This window comes from Macaca nemestrina, chromosome 17 (genome assembly GCF_043159975.1).
Source record: "Macaca nemestrina isolate mMacNem1 chromosome 17, mMacNem.hap1, whole genome shotgun sequence".
Classification (NCBI taxonomy): Eukaryota; Metazoa; Chordata; class Mammalia; order Primates; family Cercopithecidae; genus Macaca; species Macaca nemestrina.
Genome location: NC_092141.1, coordinates 49,019,271 through 49,043,864, shown reverse-complemented (window position 1 = coordinate 49,043,864; position 24,594 = coordinate 49,019,271). Strand labels below are relative to the sequence as shown.

At 45.1% G+C, this 24,594-nt stretch overlaps 1 long non-coding RNA gene across 3 annotated transcripts in view; it reads left to right on the top strand.

Annotated features, from left to right (window-relative positions):
- Positions 1-24,594, top strand: part of LOC105476847 (uncharacterized) — a 161,741-nt gene that overhangs the window by 114,345 nt on the left and 22,802 nt on the right. For all 3 annotated transcript variants that reach the window (XR_011615685.1, XR_011615684.1, XR_011615686.1), the window contains one exon: positions 1,717-1,833. This is a non-coding gene — a long non-coding RNA (uncharacterized lncRNA). The remainder of the gene's footprint in view (positions 1-1,716; positions 1,834-24,594) is intronic.

The following is a 24,594-nucleotide window of genomic DNA, read 5'->3' as shown; positions in this document are numbered from 1 at the left end:
TTTTTATTTATTTATTTGTTTTTGAGATGGAGTCACCCAGGCTGGAGTGCAATAGCGTGACCTCGGCTCACGGCAACCTCCGCCTCCCAGTTTCAAGCGATTCTCCTGCCTCAGCCTCCCAAGTAGCTGCGATTACAGGCATGCGCTATGATGCCCGGCTAATTTTTTTTGTATTTTCAGTAGAGACAGAGTTTCAGTATGTTGGCCAGGCTCGTCTCGAACTCCTGACCTCATAATCCACCCTCCTTGGCCTCCCAAAGTGCTAGGATTACAGGTGTGAGCCACTGTGCCCAGCTAGTGATTCCAGTTATGTTTTTTTTACTTGTGAGCTCATATTTTATTTAACTTAATTGTGGAAACCCCAAGGACACGCATTGAGAGTTGCTTTCCTCCAGAGAGTACTTGCATTTGTTTCTGTAGGAAGCTCTGGGATACAATTGATCAGGGATCTCTGAAGCTCCCTTTGCAGAATCAGGCTCAATAACTCAGGTGCAATTGCCACACCTTGCAGTGCACTTCCAAGCTTAGTCTCCTTGTTCTAGGACTGGTACTGGCTGGTACTGGCCTTTCTGGCTTTTATGCTTATTGTTTCCTGTTCTTGTTTGAATTCACTTTTTAAAAAATTTTTAGCCCCTGTCATGAAACTCCAGAAAAAATTAAAAGTGTATGTTAGTTGTAATTCAAATCAGGATTTAATATATCATAGCTAATGGGCCCTTAATCCAGCTTTCCAGGTTGCCAAAAATAGATGTTCACACAATATTTCTAGCCAAGTAGCAATTCTTGGATAAAGGTTGTGGAGGATTCTTCCTTTAGTATACTTTTTTTTTTTTTTTTTTTTTTTTTTTTTTTTTTTTTTGAGATAGAGTCTCTCTCTGTTGCCCAGGCTGGAATGCAGTGGCACGATCTCGGCTCACTGCAACCTCCGCCTCCCGGGTTCACACCATTCTCCTACCTCAGCGCCCCCTAGTAGCTGGGACTACAGGCGACCACCACCACACCCGGCTAATTTTTGTATTTTTACTGGAGACGGGGTTTCTCCACGTTAGCCAGGATGGTCTCAATCTCCTGACCTTGTGATCCGCCCGCCTCACCCTCCCAAAGTGCTGGCATTACTGGCATGAGCCACAGCACCCAGCATAATTTTTTTTTTCATACGAAGTCTTGCTCTATCGCCAGGCTGGAGTGCAGTCGCACAATCTCGGCTCACTGCAGCCTCCACCTCTGGGTTCAAGAGATTCTTCTGCCTCAGCTTCCTGAGTAGCTGGGACTACAGGTGCATGCCACCACACACAGCTAAGTTTTGTATTTTCAGTAGAGACAGGGTTTCACCATGTTGGCCAGGATGGTCTCAATCTCCTGACCTCATATCCACCTGCCTCAGCCTCTCAAAGTGCTGGGATTACAGGTGTGAGCCACCAGGCCTGGCCGCTAAACTCTTTATAAACATTGTCTCATTGGCTCCTTACAACAACCCTATAAGATGGGTATCAATATCCCAATTTGACAGCCGAGAATACTAAACCAAAGTGTCAGATATTTATGCCATTATTGAGGAACTCCTTATTTTCACTGTGAAATAATATACAGTTCAGTGATGATGAAGTGCAGAGGATTCCTCAAGGTGAATTCAGTACTACCATATCTCAATTACCTAGAAGATTTTATTCCAAGTAATGAGCAGTATTTTATAAGGATGCCTGCATGTCCCCCCAGGTGCCTGCTATGCTATAGCCTCCACCCTGAAGAAGCAATGTGCTTTTGATAAAAGCAACTTTAGCTATGAAGACTCCATTGCAATTTGTACAGCTGTGTAATCGAAACTACTAAAAGGCAAGTTAATATATTATTCTACTCACAGAATAGCAGTTTGATTCCTATGACTTCTTGGCACATCTGTTTGGGATATAAATCCTAAGCAGACTGAGCAGTCACTTTCTAAATCTTCAAAATGCTTTACTAAGCAAAGTCTTTAGTGTGGTTAAGGGGAGAAGAAAATTAATAGACTCCCAAGTGAGTGGAATAGTCTAGCTCACTGCACAGTGTTTAAGGCAGGTGCAGGCGAGACTGGGGACTTGAAGAAGGTGCACTTTGAGTTAGAGGATGCACACATGCCTACAAGCACCAGAAGGTGAGTCCTCTTGCCAACTAGATAATTAGAGAGGGTCTTTGGGGAATAGGTTGCCCATGTTTACAACGTGTTTAATTTTTCTTACTGGCAAGAGTTCAAATTACAATTAAGTAGGCTTGATTAGAGATGCCAATTATTACTGGCCCTCCCCATGTCCTTTTGGAGTAAAATCCCTACCGACTCAACTTACTTAGTGTGCAATGGGCCACATGACCATGACTGCAGCTAATTGGTCACCTGGTCCAAGGATGTGGCCTTAAGCTGTATCCAGTGACCTATGCCTCTTGGGCTTTGGTTTAAAAAGTTAAGCAGAAGTTAAATCTTCCCTCTTGGGAACTCCCAATAAAGTGTCACAAAGGAAAGCTTTGATTTTGGTATGAGCTGAAACTGGAAAGCCACAGAGCTTCAGGAGCTAGAGTGGCTTTTTTTTTTTTCCAGCCAGGGACAAGAGGAGTAAGCTGAAAAGGCTGGTCCAGAGAGGGTGGTGCTGATTGAATGAGAGGTCAAAAAGCCCTGAGAGGGCCAGGTAGGGTGGCTCAGGCCTGTAATCCCAGCACTTTGGGAGGCCGAAGTAGGTGGATCACCTGAGGTCAGGAGTTCAAGACCAGCCTGACCAACATGGTAAAATTCTGTCTCTACTAAATAAATTTTAAAAATTGGCTGGGCGTGGTGGCACATGCCTGCAATCTCAGCTACTTGGGAGGCTGAAGCAGGATAATTGCTTGAACCCGGGAGGCGGTGGTTGCAGTGAGCTGAGATTGTGCCATTGCACTCCAGCCTGGGCAACAAGAGCAAAATAAAATTCCATCTAAAAAAAAAAAAAAAAAAGCCCAGGAGAAAGGAGGCAGTGGCTGTTCCCTAGTGCTACTGCTGCAGTTCCAATTCTTTCCAACACTACGAGGTTCAGTTGACTCAGGGTGTGGTACACATTTGTTTTTCCTATGAACCATCCTTTTGAATTGTCTCTGAGTAATGAGTAACTTGTCTCTAGTAAATTGACTGACTGTTTCTTGCAACCAAAATAACACAGTGTGGATCAGACTGTGGATCATCAGTATCCTGTCTAATGCTGCTGTGGGTGTTAGTACGTAGACTATATTCCAAAGTCCCCTACTTCTTTCCTGTTTTAGTAGGGCTCTTACATTACAAGTGGCAGAAAGCCACATCAAACTGGTCTACAAAGGGGAATTTATTGGAAGGGCTGGAGTATCTGATGTAACAACCAAGTCTGGAAAAGGACAATGGTATTCCTGGGCCTCAGGAATAACTACAACCAAGAGCTCAAGCCCTGTTAGGACTCTAGTTCTATCTCTTGTCTCTGCTTCTCTTTACATATTTTGTATAAGTTTAGTTTGTTGTTGTTTTGCTTTGTCTTTAGAGACAGGGTCTCACTCTATCACCCAGGCTGGAGTGCAGTGGCACTCAGCATAGCTCACTGCAGCCTCCAGCTCCTGGGCTCAAGGGATCCTCCTGCCTCAGCCTTTCATGCACCTTGGGACTACAGGTGTGCGCCACCATGCCCAGTTTTGAAAATTTCTTTCTTGGCTGGGGGCAGTGGCTCACGCCTGTAATCCCAGTACTTTGGGAGGCCATGGCAGGTAGATCACGAGGTCAGGAGTTGGAGACCAGCCTGGTTAACATGGTAAAACCCCATCTCTACTAAAAATACAAAAATTAGGCCGAGTGTGATGGCTCACACCTGTAATCCCAACACTTTGGGAGGCTGAGGTGGGCAGATCACGAGGTCAGGAAATTGAGACCATGGTGAAACCATGGTGAAACCCCGTCTCTACTCAAATACAAAAAATTCGCCAGGTGTGGTGGCGCACTCCTGTAGTCCCAGCTACTCGGGAGGCTGAGGCAGGGGAATTGCTTGAACCCGGGAGGCAGAGCTTGCAGACAGCTGAGATTGTGCCACTGCACTCCAGCCTGGCAACAGGGCAAGACTCCATCTTCGGGGAAAAAAAAAAAATCTTTCTTCTTCGTACAGACTAACTTCTTCTATATATATGAAGATCTTTGAGAGCATCCCAGTGTCCTAAAGAGACTGTATGGCTTAGTAAAGCTTAGAACCTGAGTCAGGTTGAGCTGGTTTTAAATCCAAGCTTAGCCATCAACTAACAGGGAACTGTTGACCTTTCAGCTTAACCTTGACTTCTATATAACCGCCCCTCAACCCCATGAGCCTTGATTTCCTGTTCTAGAGGATGGAGATTAAAAATAGGTCCCATGGCCGGGCGCGGTGGCTCAAGCCTATAATCCCAGCACTTTGGGAGGCCGAGGCGGGTGGATCACGAGGTCAGGAGATCAAGACCATCCTGGCTAACACGGTGAAACCCCGTCTCTACTAAAAATACAAAAAACTAGCTGGGCGTGGTGGCGGGCGCCTGTAGTCCCAGCTACTCGGAGGCTGAGGCAGGAGAATGGCGTGAACCCGGGAGGCGGAGCTTGCAGTGAGCCGAGATCGCGCCACTGCACTCCAGCCTGGGCGACACAGCGAGACTCCGTCTCAAAAAAAAAAAAAAAAAAAAAAAAAAAAAAAAAAAAAAGGTCCCTACCTTCCAGGGTTGTTGTGAAGATTATTTATGATAATGTTTATAAAGCATTTGGCTTAGTATCTGGTATTCAAGTTAGTACTTACGACTTTCCTGTCAAATGCAAAACCTCAAAAGGCTTCTCCTTTAAGAATGTAGATCTTAGTCTATCTTGATACATCAGCAAGTTTGCAGGAGGTGAATTGAATTACGAGGGACCCTGCAGAAGTAAGGCATGTCAGGATCTGATAGCAGCTCTCTGAAGTAGCTCCATTAAGCTGTCACTGGAGGGTGCTAATACGCCTGGGGACATTTTAGCAGGCCCTAGCACTGAAACTCACCGCTAGGCTAGGCGCACCCACCCATGGCCACCGGAGGGTGCCAGATCCTCAGGATGGGGAGCTGGCCCAGACACATTCTCAACTGGCCTAGAAGACTGTTCTTGGAGAGCCAGCTGAGCTAGGGTAAGGAAGGAGAACCAATGAAGGAGCAGGTGCTTTACTAGCTTATTGGGGGAGCCATGCCAGGCAGGAACTCTGGAGACCTGGAACAAGAATCTAAGCAAACACAGAGCCTCAGGAAATCTCTGGGAACTGATCTTTTTGTTTGTTTGTTTTTGTTTTTTGTTTTGAGACAGAGTTTCATTCTTGTTGCCCAGGCTGGAGTGCAGTGGCATGATCTCAGCTCACTGCAACCTCCGCCTTCTGGGTTCAAGCAATTCTCCTGCCTCAGTCTCCCGAGTAGCTGGGATTACAGGCATGCACCACCACTCTTGGCTAATTTTGTATTTTTAGTAGAGACTGGGTTTCGCCATGTTGGTCAGGCTGGTCTCGAACTCCTGACCTCAGGTGATCTGCCCACCTCGGCCTCCCAAAGTGCTGGGATTACAGGCATGAGCCACCGCACCCGGCTAGAAGCAGGGAAGTGTTAAGACATCAATACAAGAGTGCTGGGGATATTAGGAACCTGATTTGAGTTGAAGAACCTATATAGAAGTCAGACATGGCCAAGAGAGTGAGATAAAGGATGGAGCCCAGAGATATGACCCAAGACAAAGGTAGCAGAGGCCAGGGGCCTTTGGCAGGGCATCTGTCCTGCAGGCTGTTATCTGGGAGGGGTCTGCTCAAAGTGTTGAAGCCATTCAGACTAAACTGTACAATTATTATTTCAGTCCAAAGTAAACTCTACTGATTAACTCAGTTATCCTCTAAGATAATATATATTAAAACACAAAGTCACTTAATATGCAATTATCTAATGAGTAAAAATGATTTGTCACTTATATAAACTGCAGGTTTTTGTGCACCATCAGAAATTTCATGATGGTATAAAGTTGTAGAAAAAGAAGCACTACTAGTAAAAGTTCAGAGGTGATTTTAAAAAACATTTATTGGGCTGCAAAAATATAGAAAAGGATAAAGAATAAAACAAAAAAATTATTTCTGCTACCATCAATTTTATTGGTCTTTTTTTTTAAGAGATGGGGTCTTGCTATGTTGCCCAGGCTGGTCTCAAGGGATCTTCCTGCCTCAGCCTCCTAAAGTGCTGGGATTGCAGGCATGAGCCACTGTGTGCAAACTTTAATTTGTCTTTTAATTTTATTTTTAAAATATAGTTTTGATTTATTCAGTTTGCTATTTTCCCTTTTTTTTTTTTTTTTTTTTTGACACAGAGTTTTGCTCTTGTTGCCCAGGCTGGAGTCAATGGCGCAATCTCGGCTCACTGCAACCTCCGCCTCCCTGGTTCAAGCCATTCTCCTGCCTCAGCCTCCTGAGTAGCTGCGATTACAGGCCCTGCCACCACGCCCAGCTAATTTTGTATTTTTAGTAGAGACGGGGTTTCTATATGTTGGTCAGGCTGGTCTTGAACTCCCGACTTCAAGTGATGCACCCGCCTTGGCCTCCCAAAGTGCTGGGATTACAGGCATGAGCCCCTGAGCCTGACCCCATTTTGCCTTTTACACCTACCATTGTCTCATAAGTATCTTTATGTAACAAAATTATTTTTAATGACTGCATATGGGAGCCATGAATTTCATCTATATATATCATAAATTACTGTAATGCTTTCACCATTGTTGAATATTTAGGTTGTTTCCAATTCTAAATTACACTATGATAAACACTTCTGTGCATAAAACTACGTTCACATTTCTGATTAGATTTTTTTTTTTTTTTTGAGAGGAATTTTCCCTCTTGTTGCCCAGGCTGGAGTGCAATGGCACAATCTCAGCTCACCACAACCTCTGCCTCCCAGGTTCAAGTGATTCTCTTGCCTCAGCCTCCCAAGTAGCTGGGATTACAGGCACATGCCACCACACCTGGGTAATTTTGTAGTTTTAGTAGCGACAGGGTTTCTCCGTGTTGGTCTGGCTGGTCTCGAACTCCCGACCTTAGGTGATCCACCTGCCTTGGCCTCCCAAAGTGCTGGGATTACAGGTGTGAGCCACTGTGCCCAGCCTCTGATTAGATTCTTAAAATAAAATTAGTAGTTCAAAGAGTCTGAGCATTTTTTTTTTTCAGATGCAATCTTGCTCTGTCGCCCAGGTTGCAGTACAGTAGTGTGATCTCAGCTCACTGAAACCTCCACTGGCTGGTTCAAGCAATTCTCCTGCCTCAGCCTCCTTAGTAGCTGGGATTATAGGTGTGCACCAACATGCCTGGCTAATTTTTGTACTTTTAGTAGAGACGAGGTTTCTCCATGTTGATTAGCTTGGTCTTGAACTCCTGACCTCAGGTGATCTGCCCGCCTCAGCCTCCCAAAATGCTGGGATTACAGGCATAAGCCATCGCGCCCAGCCCATGTCTTACCTATTTTTCTAAACTTGAATCACAGTGCTTTTTTTATGAATTTATTTAAATGCATAAGAAAATATATTTTAAAGTCTTTATTTTATTTATTTTATTTTATTTAAAATAAATACTTGAAAACATATTAACCTTGTTTCATATTAATTATTGGCATTTATTTATTGAGATGGGGTCTTGTTCTGTCACCCAGGCTGGAGTGCAGTGGTGCAATCTCGGCTCATTGCAACCTCTGCCTCCCAGGTTCAAGCGATTCTGCTGCCTCAGCCTCCCAAGTAGCTGGGGTTACAGGCACACACCTCCACGCCCGGCTAATTTTTGTAAATTTAGTAGAGACAGAGTTTCACAATGTTGGCCAGGCTGGTCTTGAACTTCTGATCTCAAGTGATCTGTGTGCCTCAGCCTCCTAGAGTGCTGGGATTACAGGCGTGAGCCACCACACCCGACCAGCATTTATTTTTATTATGATAACTTGCTGTAGCTAATATATTTCTTTTATGTAGCTGAATTTGTTTATTTTGGCATTTTTTTTTTCTATTGATTTAGTGATTACAAGGTTTTTCTTTAAGAGACAAGATGAATATTTATCACATTTTCATCTAGTATTTTAAGATGTTATCTTCTTATATTTAATGCTTTAAATCAGCAGGGTTTCCTTCTGAGGTATATGAGGTGAGAATTACAGTACTCTTACGGAAAGGCAAAGTACTTGTGACAGGGCTCCCTGCTTGTGGAAAAACAGCCACTGGTCTGGGTAAAGAGGCCTCATGGTGTGTCCCTGACTTACTCCTGGGGGTCTCTAGCTCTATGCTAGGTGCCTGTGCTAGGCACCGTGAACCTCAGACATTTGGATTTCGCTTTTATTTATTGTAGCTACAGGAGGATTTCCAAGAATAGAAATGTTTCCTCTACTCCCCAGTATTTTGAAATAGAAAAGTCACCTGGCCATTTCACTGCCTAGCTTATGAGATAGTACAATCCAAACACTTAAGTGTTCATCTAGGTTTGTCTGAACAGCATCAGGCTCTAATGTTCCAAACACATTATGCTGGATACCTGGAGATGATGCTTCCAGACCATGAAGGTGGCCATGGTAAATGATAAATGATTCCCATTCTTTTGTTTTGTTTGGTTTTTTTTTGAGAAGGAGTCTTGCTCTGTCACCCAGGCTGGAGTGCAGTGGCACCATCTTGGCTCATTGCAAGCTCCGCCTCCCAGGTTCACGCCATTCTCCTGCCTCAGCCTCCCGAGTAGCTGGGACTACAGGCGCCTGCCACTACGCCTGGCTAATTTTTTTGTATTTTTAGTAGAAATGGGGTTTCACCGTGTTAACCAGGATGGCCTGGATCTCCTGACCTCATGATCTGCCCACCTCGGCCTCCCAAAGTGCTGGGATTACAGGCATGAGCCACTGTGCCTGGCCGATTCTCATTCTTATGTCAGTTAGTTGATATCAACCAGGCTAGCTTCCTCTGCAGAGACTGACTGTTGCCTGAGCCACGGATCACTTATCTTGGGACCATATGACCCCACTGCACTGTTAAAGGTGTTGGTTTCAATGGCGTAGGGCTTTTTGCGTCCGGGTAAGTCAAAGTCGGGAAAGAGACAAGCAAGTCTTCAACTGCTAGAGTGCTTTATCTAACTCTGTAACTGAGGGAAACTTCTTCCTTTTGAGAAGGTAAATTTTGGTTTAGTGAAAGCAGAAGGCTGTAAGAATCCCAGGAATAGTTCAGTGCCTTTGGTGTACCCAGGTGGGTACAAAGTTTACGGCCATCATGTAGATAACCATGGGGATCTGTAGCCCATTTCTTGGGATTGGCTTGGAGTGACACTACGGCCAGTGGTCAAAGAACCTGGCTCCTGGGCTTATGTCAAATTGGGAAAGTATTTCAGGAGATTGTGCAGGTACATATGACCTCCCCAGAGTCACACACGATGCTGTTCCTTAAGTGACTGAGACACTACATAGGCAAAAGGTGATGCCATGATTTAGACTTACCAATCTATAAGGCAGTTTTTCTCTCATTTTCCTTCCAAATCTGGGTAAGTTGTAGGCTCCTTGAAGTTTTTATTTTGTAAAGACCTGTGCCAGAAGTTAGAAATCCGAGCAGACAGAGATCTCAGATGAAGGGCTCAGAAGTGGTAATTCTGTAGAGGCAGAAAGCCTCTTTAATCAACCTCTCCACCTCCCGCATCCCAGGCCTGTACCCTTTCTTTATCACAAAGGGCACTGGGTCTGGGAAGAAGGAGGTGGAGAGGCTGATTAAAACTGTCACAAAAAGGAGGGGGTCAATGACAACTGCTTAAGGTCTCTGCCTCTGCCTCTGCCTCTGCATCTGAAGGGAATATATGGGGAGGGTTGTCACATGGCACCAGATCTACTGTATGGTCCCATTTACATAACAGGGAAGCTGCTTCACTTCTGTGTCTAAAAGCACTTTGCTCCAACTCATGCTGAGCCAGAATTCTGGAAACAGAGGTCATGGGTGAGATAGGGTTTGGTTGGGGGTCAGGGTGAGGGAAAGCACAGGCTATGATGATGGCAGAAATATGGCAAAGGGGAGAAGGAGGGGGGTGTTTCCAGGACAAGCTTGAGTCCTGGGCGTCCAGTGGAAGACAGGAATCGACAGGCAGCACGCACACTGAGTGTCCCTAGTTTTTATCTATGCTGCAGTGGCCTCAACTCAGGTGGAAGAGAGACCAACTGGACCAGAGAAAGCTGCCTGAGCCCCCTGAGTCCATTGTTGTTTAGATCTCAAGAGTGGAACCCACAAACCTGAGCTCCCCTGGGATGGGAAATATGTCCTGTGACTAAGGACCAGGCTGCTCCCTGGGCCGAGGATCAGGCTGTCCCATAGCCTGAGGCCCAGATGATCATCGGGGCAGCAGATGGCAGCTCTTTGCACCAGGCATTGATGGATAAAGTAGCCTGCCCTTTCTCAGACAAGCTCTACCACCCAGTCTGCTAATCATGGAGCAAATAGAAAATGCCTACAAAATTAGCTGGGCATGGTGGTGCAGGTCTGTAATCCCAGCTACTTGGGAGGCTGATGCAGGAGAATCGCTTAAAACCAGTAGGCAAAGGTTGTAGTGAGCTGAGATCACACCATTGCATTCCAGCCCGGGTGACAAGAACAAGACTCTGTCTCAGAAAAAAAAAAAAAAAAAAAAAGAGAGAGAGAAAAAAAAAGAAAATGCCAACTAGTTGAATTGAAACATACTTCACTTCATTTGGCCAACTGGCCATTTCCAGACACATTTTTCTCCATTGTTATTTTTAAACTACCATTGAATCTTAACTCAGTTATTTTAAATGATAACAAAGGAATGGCATTGCAATTTGCCTGTTTTCCTAAAAATCTTTCTATTAATATAAATGAATATATTTATTTCCCAAAATAAATGAGACAAAACCATAGTTACCATTGAATGCAGCCAACATATTTATCATGTCATCAGAGTAAACTGCACGATGCAGAGCTAGGAATTCGTAACCTGTTCCTGGAATAATATTTACATTAACCTTCCTTCTACCCACCCATCTTTGCCTTCTCAGGTAAAAAATAAAATAAAAAATAAAAAAATTATTTTTAGAGATGAGGCCTCACTCTGTTGTTCAGGCTAGACTGCAGTGGTGTGATCATAGCTCACTGTAACTTCAAATTCTTGGGCTCAACCCATCCTCTCACCTCAGCCTCCCAAGTAGCCAGGACTATAGGCACATACCACCATGCCCAGCTAATTTTTTTTTTTTTTTTTTTGAGACAGAGTCTTGCTCTATCATGCAGGCTGGAGTGCAGTAGCATGATTTCAGCACACTGCAACTTCCACCTCCCAGGTTCAAGCAATTCCCCTGCCTAGGCCTCCCAAGCAGCTGGGATCACAGGCACGAGTCACCATGCCCTGCTAACGTTTTGTATTTTTAGTGGAGACGGGGTTTCACCATGTTGGCTAAGCTGGTCTTGAACTCCTGGTCTCAAGTGATTTGCCTGCTTCGGCCTCCCAAAGTGCTGGGATTACAGGCGTGAGCCACTGTGCCTGGCTAAAAGGGTTTTATTGTTTGCTTGTTTTTTGGTTTTTAGGTTTGAACTTGACATTGTGAACATACCAGGTAAAAGTTGAGCTCATCACATCTGAATGATATGAACTGTCACTTTTGTATCTGAAGATGATATGCCATAACTATTCCTTCTGGTGATTTAGGCTTTGAGTTGCTTTACAAATTGTACTGGCAGATTTTCCTTGATCTATCAACCTTCTGCCATCAGAGTCTGTATTAGAGTTCCTCAATCATATAAAATAGAAACAGACTGGATGACTTGAGTAGGAGAGAATTGTTTTAGGGCGGATAATAGGTAGCAGATGGGACTCATGGGAAAGCTGGAGAGTCTGCTTGGAGGACAGGAAGCCGGGCAACTCTAGAGGTTAAGGTGGCCAGGGTCACAATGCTGGAACAATAGGTGCCAACCAGCTTTTAGTGTCTAGGTCATGCTATTCAAGATTCAAATCTTTTTTTTTTTTTTTTTTTAAGACAGCGCCTCACTTTGTCACGCAGGGACCATGCAGTGGCGTGATCTCGGTTTACTGCAACCTCAACCACCTCCTGGGCTAAAGCGATCCTCTCACCTCAGCACCACAGGTAGCTGGGACTACAGGTGCACGCCACCAGGCCCAGCTAATTTTTTTGTATTTTTTTTTTTTTTTTTTTTTTTTTTGAGACGGAGTCTTGCTCTGTAGCCCGGGCTGGAGTGCAGTGGCCGGATCTCAGCTCACTGCAAGCTCCGCCTCCCGGGTTTACGCCATTCTCCTGCCTCAGCCTCCGGAGTAGCTGGGACTACAGGCGCCCGCCACCTCGCCCGGCTAGTTTTTTGTATTTTTAGTAGAGACGGGGTTTCACGGTGTTAGCCAGGATGGTCTCGATCTCCTGACCTCGTGATCCGCCCGTCTCGGCCTCCCAAAGTGCTGGGATTACAGGCTTGAGCCACCGCGCCCGGCCTTTTTTGTATTTTTTTGTACAGACAGGTTTTTGCCATGTTTCTCAGGCTGGTCTTGAAGTCCTGTGCTCAAGCAATCCATCAGCCTTGGCCTCCTGAAGTGCTAGGATTACAGGTGTGAGCCACCATGCCCAGCCTCAAGATTCAAATCTAAGGGGACAATCTGTTCACCTCGCTCCCTGGCTAGGAAAGAACAAGGCAGTTTGATTTCTAGTCCCATCAAGACTGTACACCATAGAGGAAAGGTACAGTCTCAATCAGAGTGCTTTACCAGAATAAGCCCTGTGTGGCACTAGGGACTGAAGCCTGAACTGCCCAAAGTGGCTCTAGTTCTGAGTGTCCCAGGGACTCATGTTGTCCTTCAACAGCTTCTGCAACTCTTCCAGCCTCTAATCTTGAATACTTGCTACTTCTCCAGGTCAACAGGACCAACACATGTCATTGTCCTCTATCACTGAGTCTGGGGCTCTGGATATAGTGAGAAAGTTTCCTACAGTTACAATCTTCATAGCCAACAGAAAAGATGTTTTGTCTATGAAGAAATCATAGTTTTTAGGCCCCCAGAATGTCATGTGGATCTTTCAGATTTCAGTTCTCCACCTGAACTCTCTAAGTGGGAGTATTTGAGTATCTGTATCATACTCAGAGATACTTGTCCTTGCCAGCGACACCAGTGTTCTAACCTTAGGGCCTTTTTTTTTTTTTTTTTTTTTTTTTGCCAGAGCCTCGCTCTGTCACCCAGGCTAGAGTGCAGTGGTGTGATCTGGGCTCACTGCAACCTCTGCCTCCTGGGTTCAAGCTATTCTCATGCCTCAGCTTCTCAAGTAGCTGGGATTACAGGTGGGCACCACCATGCCCAGCTAATTTTTGTATTTTTAGTAGACACGGGGTTTCACCATGTTGGCCAGGCTGGTCTCAAACTCCTGGCGTTGTGAATCCTGACCTCAAGTGATCCACCCACCTCGGCCAACAAAGCACTGGGATTACACGCGTTAGCCACCATGCCTGGCCTCCTTAAGGACATTCTCATCTCCTTTCAGTCAACATCAGGTGACTTCTCCACTTGATTATGCGAGCCCCTGTTCAAAAGCTGTCCCTTTCCAGTGTCTCAGGGATTTTACTAGTCCCAAAATTTTCCAGACCATTTTCCTCATGAAACGAAGACTCCTGCTCATCTATGACATTCCAGAAACATCCAAATTGAGTTCCTACTGCGACAGAGTTTATGTGTCGGCTTGGGATAGGGTGCACAAGGCATGTTTTGCATAAGAGTCTCTTTGTTGTGTTTAAAAGGCTAAACTTAGATCACAGGCCAGGGTACATGGTAGGGGTCGGGGTCAGCTCAGTGAAGATGAATTGCTTGAAACTTCAGCTTGAATTCTGTAGCAACAGAAAGCAACTAACTTGCCTTCCTGCTGCTTATGGTGCCAGCGCTTATGGTGCCATTCTGATAAGAATCAGCACAGTGGGAGTGAGGTCAAGAGTCCAGAGGACTCACAGTGCTGAGGAATATGTGTTACCAGCATTAAATCTCGAAATGCACTTTCCCACAGAAACGCTTTTATAAATAGTGGTCAGGATCTTTAGTATTATGAGTACAATATTTCAGGTACATTACGGTTCTGTGAGCTTTTGTGGGCTGGCCTTGGGGCAGAGCCACCATTTGTAATATTGTTTCTATAGGAAAACTCGTTCCCAGTTCCAGACAACAGACCAACAAATAAACTAATAAGCTGGGGATTGCCTATTTTGAAGATTTTCGCCGGTGAACACAATAGATTCACAGGCTTTTACAGTCAGTCAAACTGAGCTTATAGCCTTGTGGTCCAAGATGTTGGCCCTGAGCCCAGAAGCCCTCTGCTGCCCCTTTGTCCTCTCTCTGCTGAACACTTTGATTTAATTCCCCTAAATCCCTAGAGTCCATTAACCACTGCTGTTTCTATCCCCAGGTCCACCTGCAGGCATCTTGCTAAGGCAAAAGTTGAGTACCTCTCATTCTAAGCTTTGTCATTGAAATGTTTCAGGATTACAAAACGTTTATACCAGGTGTGGTGGCTCAGGCCTGTAATCCCAGCACTTTGGGAAGCCCAGGCAGGTGGATTACTTGAGGTCAGGAGTTTGAGACCAGCCTGGGCAACATAACGAAACCCCATCTCTACTAAAAAAATATAAAAATTAGCTGGGCTTAGTGGCACACACCTGTAATCCCAGCTACTCAGGAGGCTGAGGCAGGAGGATCACCTATACCAGGGAGGTGGACATTGCAATGAGCAGAGATCACACCATTGCACTCCCACCTGGGCAACAGGGTGAGAATCCATCTCAAAAAAAAAAAAAAAAAAAAAAAAAAAAGAGAGAGAGAGAGAGATTTAAGGAATCACGAATGTGTATGTACCCATCTTAGAAATAAAAGATCACCCATACAGTTGAAGCTTCCATAGCCTGTGCCTGCTCTTGTGTCATCTCCCTGCTATTCCAGAAGTAATTCCTTTCCTGAAATCAGGCATTATCATGACCGTGTAACTTCTCAGCCACTCTGTTCACTTAACCTGGGCTTCCCTTATGTTAGAATGGTAGATGTGTTGAAGGTGGGAAAAGAATCAGTCTGGAGAATATGGACCAGGTTATCCTGGCCCTAACCCAAGTGTTCAGGGATGGGGACTCAGCCTATATTATAGAGATGTCATTTTAGGAAGTGGAGAAAACATTCGATATGCCTCAGACCCATATTCTAGGAGGACCCTGGGAAGGCAGGCCAGGAAGAATTGGGACAGCGTATCTCTCAAGCTGGGTTTCTTTTCTTTTTTTTTTTTTTTTTTTTGAGACGGAGTCTCACTCTGTCATCCAGGCTGGAGTGCAGTGGCCGGATCTCAGCTCACTGCAAGCTCCGCCTCCCGGGTTTACGCCATTCTCCTGCCTCAGCCTCCCGAGTAGCTGGGACTACAGGCTCCCGCCACCTCTCCCGGCTAGTTTTTTGTGTTTTTTAGTAGAGACGGGGTTTCACCGTGTTAGCCAGGATGGTCTCGATCTCCTGACCTTGTGATCCAACCGTCTTGGCCTCCCAAAGTGCTGGGATTACAGGCTTGAGCCACCGCGCCCAGCTCAAGCTGGGTTTCTTTAGCCTAGCAAATGGTCTATGTCTGGCAAGACCAGGAAATCAGTAATCAGATAAAAAGGTGGGCAAGAATGGGAAAGTCTTGCCAGAGAGGGTACCTCTGAGTCCAACATTTCTAGACTACAGGAACAGGACAATAAGAAATCAAAGTCCATTCACTCACTCAGTCATTCGTTCAGTCAGTCATTCAAGTCCATCCCTGCCTAGGTCACAAGCAATGTGCTAGACATTACAGGGGAGGACTGTAAATAAGAACAAGAAATGATGCCTGCTCTTGAAACTCATAGATTAGAACACAAGAGAGACACCCAAAAATATTACAATATAATATGGTAAGTTAGAAGATGGTGGGGGCTTCACAGGGCTCAGTGGAGCAGGCTGGGTCAGCATCCAACCTGCACAGTGGGTGTTTAAGAAATAATCCAGGGTGCAGCTTCTTAGGGAGGTAGCAGAAGGCTTGCTGGCACAGTGAAGCTCTAAGAGATGTTCTGGGTCAAAGAAAAGGGATGAGGCAAAGAAAGTCAGAAATTCAAATTCAGCCAGGCTCACGCCTGTAATCCCAATACTTTGAGAAGCCAAGGTGGGAAGATTGCTTGAAGCCAGGAGATCCAGACCAGCCTGGGCAACACAGTGAAACTCCCATCTCTATAAATTTTTTTTTAAAAAATTAGTCATGTGTGGTGGTGCCCCTGTATATCCAGCTACCCGGGAGTGTGAGGCAGGAGGATTGATTGAGTTCAGGAGTTTAAGACTGCACTGAGCTATGATTGCATCACTGCACTCCAGCCTGGGCAACAGGGCAAGACTCTGCCCCTCCCTCTTATTCCCCCCCCCCAAAACACACACAAAGGAAAGACTCGAATTCAATGGGTGAAGATGAATCAAGGAGCGGACAGATATTTGGAATAAAATAGGGGCTGGACAAACAGGACAAATATCATCATGTGCTTGTAGGTCCTCCTCTATCTACCATTGTAGATACCACCTTCCTGATACCACCACTTGGAACCCACAGACCACTCTAATCCCCATACTTCTCTGTATGTCTGTTTCTCTCTACTTCCCCAGACATTCTATTAATATTTGTGTCCTATTGAACCCCTGTCTGTTGGTGAATTCTCCTACTTCCTTAACTTCTTCACAGAGCTATCTAAAGTGGACACCTTTTTGGAGTGTCTTCCCAGCTCATCAGGACCGTCATAGCATCTTCTCACCCGTAATGATAGGCCTGTGGCTACCATTTTGTGCAAGTGTCCAAGATACCCAACTCCCTCAACCCATCACTCACTACTGGCCACAGATAGCTGGAGCTGGTTTCTGTTACATGCAACCAGAGACCCTGCAAACTCCCTCACCTTCTAGCCTGAACTGAAACCTGGCTTTCCCCTGAGGTTACCACTTCCCCTGTACTTCTTTCGAGTAGAAGCTATTTATTCTTTCATGCCCCCAGTACAGGGAGGCACTAGCAACAACATTCTTCCAGTTCCCTAAGACCCTTCTAACAATTTCTCCCCTATGAAAAACCTCTGCCCCACTGAAGTCCATGACATCCAACTCGTCAACTTCTCTCCTTTCATCTCTGTCCTCCACCAACCATATTTCTTAAATACCTGTCTCACTTCTTCTTCTGGGCAGAAGGGAGATTTTGCTGACTTTGTGGGCCACCCACTCAATGACCCAGCTTCTTAGTTTCCTGACCTTTCATACTCAGCGTCTTTACTTCCAGTTCTCTTCAGTGGACTCCTATGGCCACACCCTGGACTTTGTCACTACCAGAACAGTTCCACCCTGCAAATCTTAAACTCTTTATCACTGTAACTATTCATCCAGCTCTCTCCCCTGACACCATCTGATGGGTTGAGGCCTCTACAAATTTTCTTTTCTTTTTTGAGACAGACTCTTATTCTTTTACCCATGCTGGGGTGCAGTAGCATGATCATGGCTCACTGTAGCCTCAAACTCACAGGCTCAAGCATCCTTCTGCCTCAAACTCACGGGCTCAAGCATCCTTCTGCCTTAGCCTCCCAAGTAGCTGGTATTACACGTATAGCTAATTAAAATTTTTTCTTTTTTCTTTTTGTAGAGACAGGGTCTTGTCATGTTGTCTAGGCTGGTCTCAAACTCCTGGGATCAAGCAGTCCTCTCCCCTTGGCTTCCCAAAGTTCTGGGACTACAGTCCTGAGCCACTATGCCTGGCCGCCTTTTAGGTGTGTTCTCAGCCTGTTGAATAAAACTTTTTACTTTTTACCTATCAGCATTTCCTTCCCTTTTATCCCTTAGCCATCACTGCAAACTTTTGGTACCCTTCCCAAGCTCCACACAATCAAATGAAACTGCGCTATTGTTCTCTTCATCTAGTAACTTAATTATTAATATTATTCAGCAAACATTTATTACACATCCACTATGTGCTGGGTACCATGGCTACAATGACACAGGTTTGCCAGTGAGGAGCTCACAGCTTAGGAAGGAGGCGGCTATGATAAGACCTAGAGTTGGGGCCGGGAGGTAGAAAGGGATGTTTCATGAAGAAGAAACAACATGAGCAAAACTCTAAGACAGAATCGAGTGTGGCTTGAGGAATTGAAACAAAAAGACCTGTATGGTTGGAGACAGATGCTAGATAGTGGAACAAGGTGAGGCTGAGTGAGGGGAGAGACAGAAGATCTGCATTTTTGGAGGTGTGTTTTGCTATAATAAAATCTGCATTTTGACTTTTTTTTTTTTTTGAGATGGAGTCTCACTCTGTTGTCCAGGCTGGAGTGCAGTGGTGCAATCATAGCTCACTGCAGCCTCGAACTCCTGGGCTCAAGCAATCCTCCCACCTCACCCTCCTGAGTAGCTAGGACTACAGGTGCACACCACCACACCTGGTTAACTTTTTAATTTTTTTGTAGAGATGGGGTCTCGCTATATTGTCCAGACTGGCCTCAAGTGATCCTTCTGCCTTGGCGTCCCAAAGTGCTGGGATTATAGGCATGAGCCACCGCACCCGGCCACAGGATCCACTTTTTGAAACAATCACTGGCAAGGGATGACGTACGAGGGATTTTTAGGGCAGTGAAACTATTCTGTATGATACTGCAATGGTGGATACATGTCATACATTTACTATACAACAGGAGAGTAAACCATAATGTAAGCTTTGGTTCATAATAACAGTCTTCGGTTAATAATAAGTATCAATATTGCTTTATCAGTTGTAAGAAATGTACCACACTAATTCAAGATGCTAAGAATAGGGGGAACTGTGAGTGGCATAGAAAGTAGGTATAAAGGAACTCCCTGTACTATGTGCTCAGTTTTCTGTAAACCTATGAAACTCCTCTAAGAATAGAGTTCATTAATTAACAATAAAAAAATAGGCCGGGTGTGGCGGCTCATGCCTATAATCCCAGCACTTTGGGAGGCTGAGACAGGCGGATCATGAGGTCAGGAGATCAAGACCATCCTGGCTAACATGGTGAAACCCAGTCTCTACTAAAAATACAAAAAAATTAGCCGGGCGTGGTGGCGGGCGCCTGTAATCCCAGCTACTCGGGAGGCTGAGGCAGGAGAATGGTGTGAACCTGGAAGGCAGAGCTTGCAGTGAGCTGAGATCATGCCACTGCATTCCAGCCTGGGTGACACAGCGAGACTCTGTCTCAAAAAAATAAAATAAATAAGTAAATAAATAAATAAGGCTGTAGAGGGAAGACCATCAGCTGCTGTGAGAAAAGTAAATTGCAGGCAGTGGAAATGTGGGCAGACCATTAGAACCCTGTCCCAGAAGCCCTGGCAAGAGAAGATGATAGTGAGCCCAGTTCTGAAGAAAAAGAAGTGGATAGAAGGCAGTATTGACAAGACTTGGTGATAGACTGGATGTGGGCAGGGATCAAGGGCCACTGAGGCTTCTGGCTTGCCCAACTCCATGATTAAATGATACCATTCACCAGTCATTGTCCTAGGACAACTTTATCAACACCCTCGCTACATGCTGACGACCTGTTGAACACATGGATTCTCAGCATGTGTGTAAATGTGATGCTTACACAAAAGACATTTCAGCTCTGACCATGATCGTTTCCTGCCAGATCTCATTTAAAAAGGAGGTCATCCCACGAGTCTTATTCATGTTTCAACCATTAATTGAAGTAGGCAAGGTTTGTTAGTTTCTCTGGGACTTGGTATTTATACTAGTAACATGAGAAAGCTGAACCAGACAGCCCCTAAGGATCTTACAAAGAGGGGATGGGGGATGCCAGTGGTCTCTAGCAGCTAGAGGTCTTCCAAACACTGAAATATCTTTCATGCTTGTCTTTCCTCAACCCCTGGGCTCTCATAATGAAGGATAATACATCCAATTTGCTGGTCCATGTTTTGTTCTTGGCAGATCTGTAGTTCTGGATTCCCGCTTCGGCGTTCCAGGACTGTGACTGGGTCTGCATAAACCACAATAACCCCAAGTAACTTTGTTGTACTTCTTTCCAAGTACTTCTTTCCAAGTCAGCTTTGGGACACACCACCTGATAGTCTCAGAGAAAACTTAGTTCTCTGTGTGTTTCTATTTCAAAATGAAGGCTATCTTCAGACAACAGAACAAATGTGCCAATATTTTCTTTCCAAAAGCAGAGTACACAAACTCCCAGGAGCTGCCAGCCCTTTAGTCAATCTGCCTCTTAGAAAATGCTGTTACTGTGTCGTGGTGGTTCACGCCTGTAATCCCAGCACTTTGGGAGACCAAGGTGGGTGGATCACCTGAGGTCAGGAGTTCGAAACCAGCCTGGCCAACATGGTGAAACCCTGTCTCTACTAAAAATACAAAAAAATTAGCCAGGTGTGGTGGCTCATACCTGTAATCCCAGCTGCTTGGGAGGCTGAGGCAGGAGAATTCCTTGAACCTGGGAGGCAGAGGTTGCAGTGAGCTGAGATCACACTGTTGCACTCCAGCCTGGGCAACAAGAGTGAAACTCTGTCTCAAAAAAAGAAAAAAAAAGAAAAGAAAAGAAAAGAAAAATGCTGTTACTATTCAACACTCCTGGAGCCTTACCACCTTTCCAGCCACAGCAGTGACATGACACAGAACCTATAGCTAACTGAGCCATGCCAACTTTGTTGCCAACCCACAGTCAACAGTGTAAGGGGCCGCCTTTCAATCTGACCTTCTGTACATAAACTCCTAACTGTGGGTTCCAGCAGGAGAACTCAAGGTCATGTGCTATAGTTGTGCCATGATGCCTTTGTATGGCTTGTCTAAAATGCCATGGCGTCTCTAAAATTCTTCGTTGAAAACTGCCTAAGGCTTAGCCTGGCATGGTGGCCTATACCTGTAGTCCTAGCTACTTGAGAGGCTGAAGTGGGAGGATTGCTTGGGTCCAGGAGGTGGAGGTTACAGTGAGCTATGATCATGCCACTGCACTCCAGCCTGGGCAACAGAGAGAGATCCTGTCTCAAAAAAAAAATAGTTAATTAAAATCAATTTTTTTTTTTTTTTTTTTTTTTTTGAGACAGAGTTTTGCTCTTGTTGCCCAGGCTAGAGTGCAGTGGTGCAATCTTGGCTCACTGCAACCTCAGCCTCCCGGGTTCAAGCGATTCTCTTGCCTTAGCCTCCTGAGTAGCTGAGATTACAGGCGCCTGCCACCACACCCAGCTAATTTTTTTATTTTTAGTAGAGACAGAGTTTCCTCATATTGGTTAGGCTGGTCTCGAACTACTGACCTCAGGTGATCCGCCTGCCTCAGCCTCCCAAAGTGCTGGGATTACAGGTGTGAGCTACTGTGCCCAGCCTAATTCAATTTTTTTGTAAAGAAAATTGCTTAAGATAAACATGACAACCTGGAGTCTGGCATAAGAGTCAGTGCTGTGTTGAAACATATACACTTGGGCCCAGACCAAGGACGGTCCCAGAGAATCCCTGAGAAGCAAACCGCATGAAAACTAAAACTGATTTAATCCTAACTGGGTCTATGATACTTTCCTGCAAGGAAAGTGGCCCAGTTTCCCTAAGCCTCACTCTGGCCATCATTTGAGTGATAAACACAGCCCTGTGCTCTACGCAAAACCAACCCTGCTCTCTGCCCTGCTCCCTGCTTCGAGTTCCTGAATCAAACAAGTGCCCTCTAACTTTCTCTTTCACAATGAGAAAGTTCTGTGTGGATGAAGTCCTTCTACATTTAGATGATAGCTCTGGAATATAAAATTTATCCCCCTGTGGTAAACATGTCAATTCTGTATAATGTCTGTTAGGCTGTAATTTCTTCCTTCTAAAGGTAGCTTATTAATTTGAATTAAACTACTGGTTGCTGGCCAGCCAATATATTAATTGTCCTTGGTCAAATGCCAATCTGTAGTTTCATAAGCTGTATCTGGATTTTGCAGGGAGGGAAAGGTCACATGATCTTAAACAGGATGGTCAGTTCGTTGCTGCTGCTCCTAAAGGCAGCCAGTTCACGGAGCATCCAGCGGCACATCCTAAGGCTTTGTTTGAGCAAATGAGCTGAGTCCCTCGGAATGCAACTGCAACACTTTTGTATTTATTTGATTGTTGTCTCTCTGACTAGATAATCAAGTGCATGGGGGCACATTATAGGTGCACCATAGGTATTTTTCAAATTAGCAAATAAATGCATGAATAGAGTTGAAAGGCTATGGGGTCAAGAGAAGCTGGAGAAGTCAAGAGAGGACTTGAATGAATCAAAGGTTTGGCTAAAGTCAGGTTATGAGTAAGCCTAGTTATGAGTAAGCAGAACCTATGATGCAGAAAAGACACAGATGAGATGGTATGAACGCCAGTCTGTTGTGAGCACAGAGTGTGGCAGACACAAAGGGAGTGTCTGAGTCATGTAAGAGTAAAGATTCACAAAATCCTGTGGTTAAGGTCTTGGAACTGCCTTGAATCTATAGCCACCTTCTTAGTCCTTTCTTCCTGACCCTGATTGCTCAGGCTTTCCTGGGTTTCCATGAATATGTGCCTTTGCAATCAATCATTTATTACTAAAGGTAACTTGAATGAATTGCCATTTCCTGGGAGTCTCAGTTTTAGGCACCCCTAGGCACAGCACATGAGCCCTGAGGAATCCAATTATTATACATTCCATGAAGCACATTATCCCTTTCTGTGGCTAGAATCGTGGCCACCTCATGAGATGGCCTGACATGTTTGAATTCAGTGTGCAGACACAGCTTAGGCTCAACCTAGAACCCCTGCCACGCATACCTTATTTTATCACCACACATTTTAAGAAAACGCTCTTATTACTCTTAAGCAAGGGCAAATAAGTTTGATTGGCCAAATCTGTATTTTTAAATTGAATATAATAAATAAAAAAACATTATTTTTGAATAATACTTAAGAGGAGTTAGGAAGATAGATCATTTTTTATGAAATCATCATCCACATATATTGCTTGGTTATGAGTCATCTAGTCATATTGTCAATTACCCTCGTGGTCTTGAGTCCTTTTCAGTGCCTGTATATGTTAGCTTTCTATTGCTGCTAAAACAAATTGTCACAAATTCAGTGGCCTAAATAAAACAAATATATTATCTTGGTGTTCAGTAGGTTAGAAGTCCGACACAAACCTCACTGGGCTAAGATCAAGATATTAGCAAGGTTTCATTCCTTTGCAGAAGCTCTAGAGAACCTGTTCCCTAGAATTTTTTTTTTTTTTTTTTTTGAGGTGAAGTCTCGCTCTTGTCCTTCAGGCTGGAGTGCGACAGCACAGTCTCGGCTCACTGCAACCTCTGCTTCCCAGGTTCAAGCGATTCTCTTGCCTTGGCCCCCCTGAGTAGCTGGGATTACAAGCACCTGCCACCATGCCTGGCTAATTTTTGTATTTTTTTTTTTAGTAGAGATGGGGTCTCACCATGTTAGCCAGGCTGGTCTAGAACTCCTGACCTCAGGTGATCCACCTGCCTTGGCCCTCCAAAGTGCTGGAATTACAGGCATGAGCCATTGCACCTGGCTGACTTTTTTATTTTTTGAAGAAATGGGGTTTCTCGCTGTCACTCAGTCTGAAGTGCAGTGGGACAATCATAGCTCACTGCAAACTGGAACTCCTGGGCTCAAGTAACTCTCCCCCTCAGCCTCCCGAGTAGCTAGGGCTACAGGCACACCATGCTTATTTTTACAGAGGCAGGGTCTTCCTATGTTGCCCAGGCTGGTCTTGAGCTCCTGGGTTCAAGCGATTCTCCTATCTGGGCCTCCCAAAGCACTGGGATTTCTGGCACAAACCACCGAACCCAGTCGGTTCCCAGCCTTTTCTAGCTCCTACAGGATACTTTCATTGCTTGGCTCATGGTTCCTTTCTGTTTTCAAAAGAAGCAGCAGTGAGTCCTTTTCACATACGTATCTCTTTTGACCCTTCTCCAGTCGCATCTCCCTCTGACTGACCTCAGCTGGGAAAGGTTCAGTGCTTTTCAGGGCTCATTGGTTAGGTTGGGCCCACCCAGGAAACCCCATGTCAAGGTCCTTAACCCTAATCACATCTGCAAAGTCCCTTTTGCCAAGTAAGGTAATATATTCATGGCCGGGCGCAGTGGCTCAAGCCTGTAATCCCAGCACTTTGGGAGGCCGAGATGGGCGGATCACAAGGTCAGGAGATTGAGACCATCCTGGCTAACCCGGTGAAACCCCGTCTCTACTAAAAAATACAAAAAACTAGCCGGGCGAGGTGGCGGGTGCCTGTAGTCCCAGCTACTCAGGAGGCTGAGGCAGGAGAATGGCGTGAACCTGGGAGGCGGAGCTTGCAGTGAGCTGAGATCCGGCCACTGCACTCCAGCCTGGGTGACAGAGCGAGACTCTGTCTCAAAAAAAAAAAAAAAAAGGTAATATATTCACAGGTTCCAGAGATTAGATCATGGCCATTTTGAGGGAGCAATTACTCTTTCTACCATGCTGTAATTACAAATTTCTCTATGTTCTTACGAGAGCACCTAGGATCAAGATAGCAGCCAAGTATGTCCAAAAAGTCCGGGTAGGTTGCTGGATGGAGGGAATCTCACAATAAGAAATAAGATACAGCTGTTTCTGTCT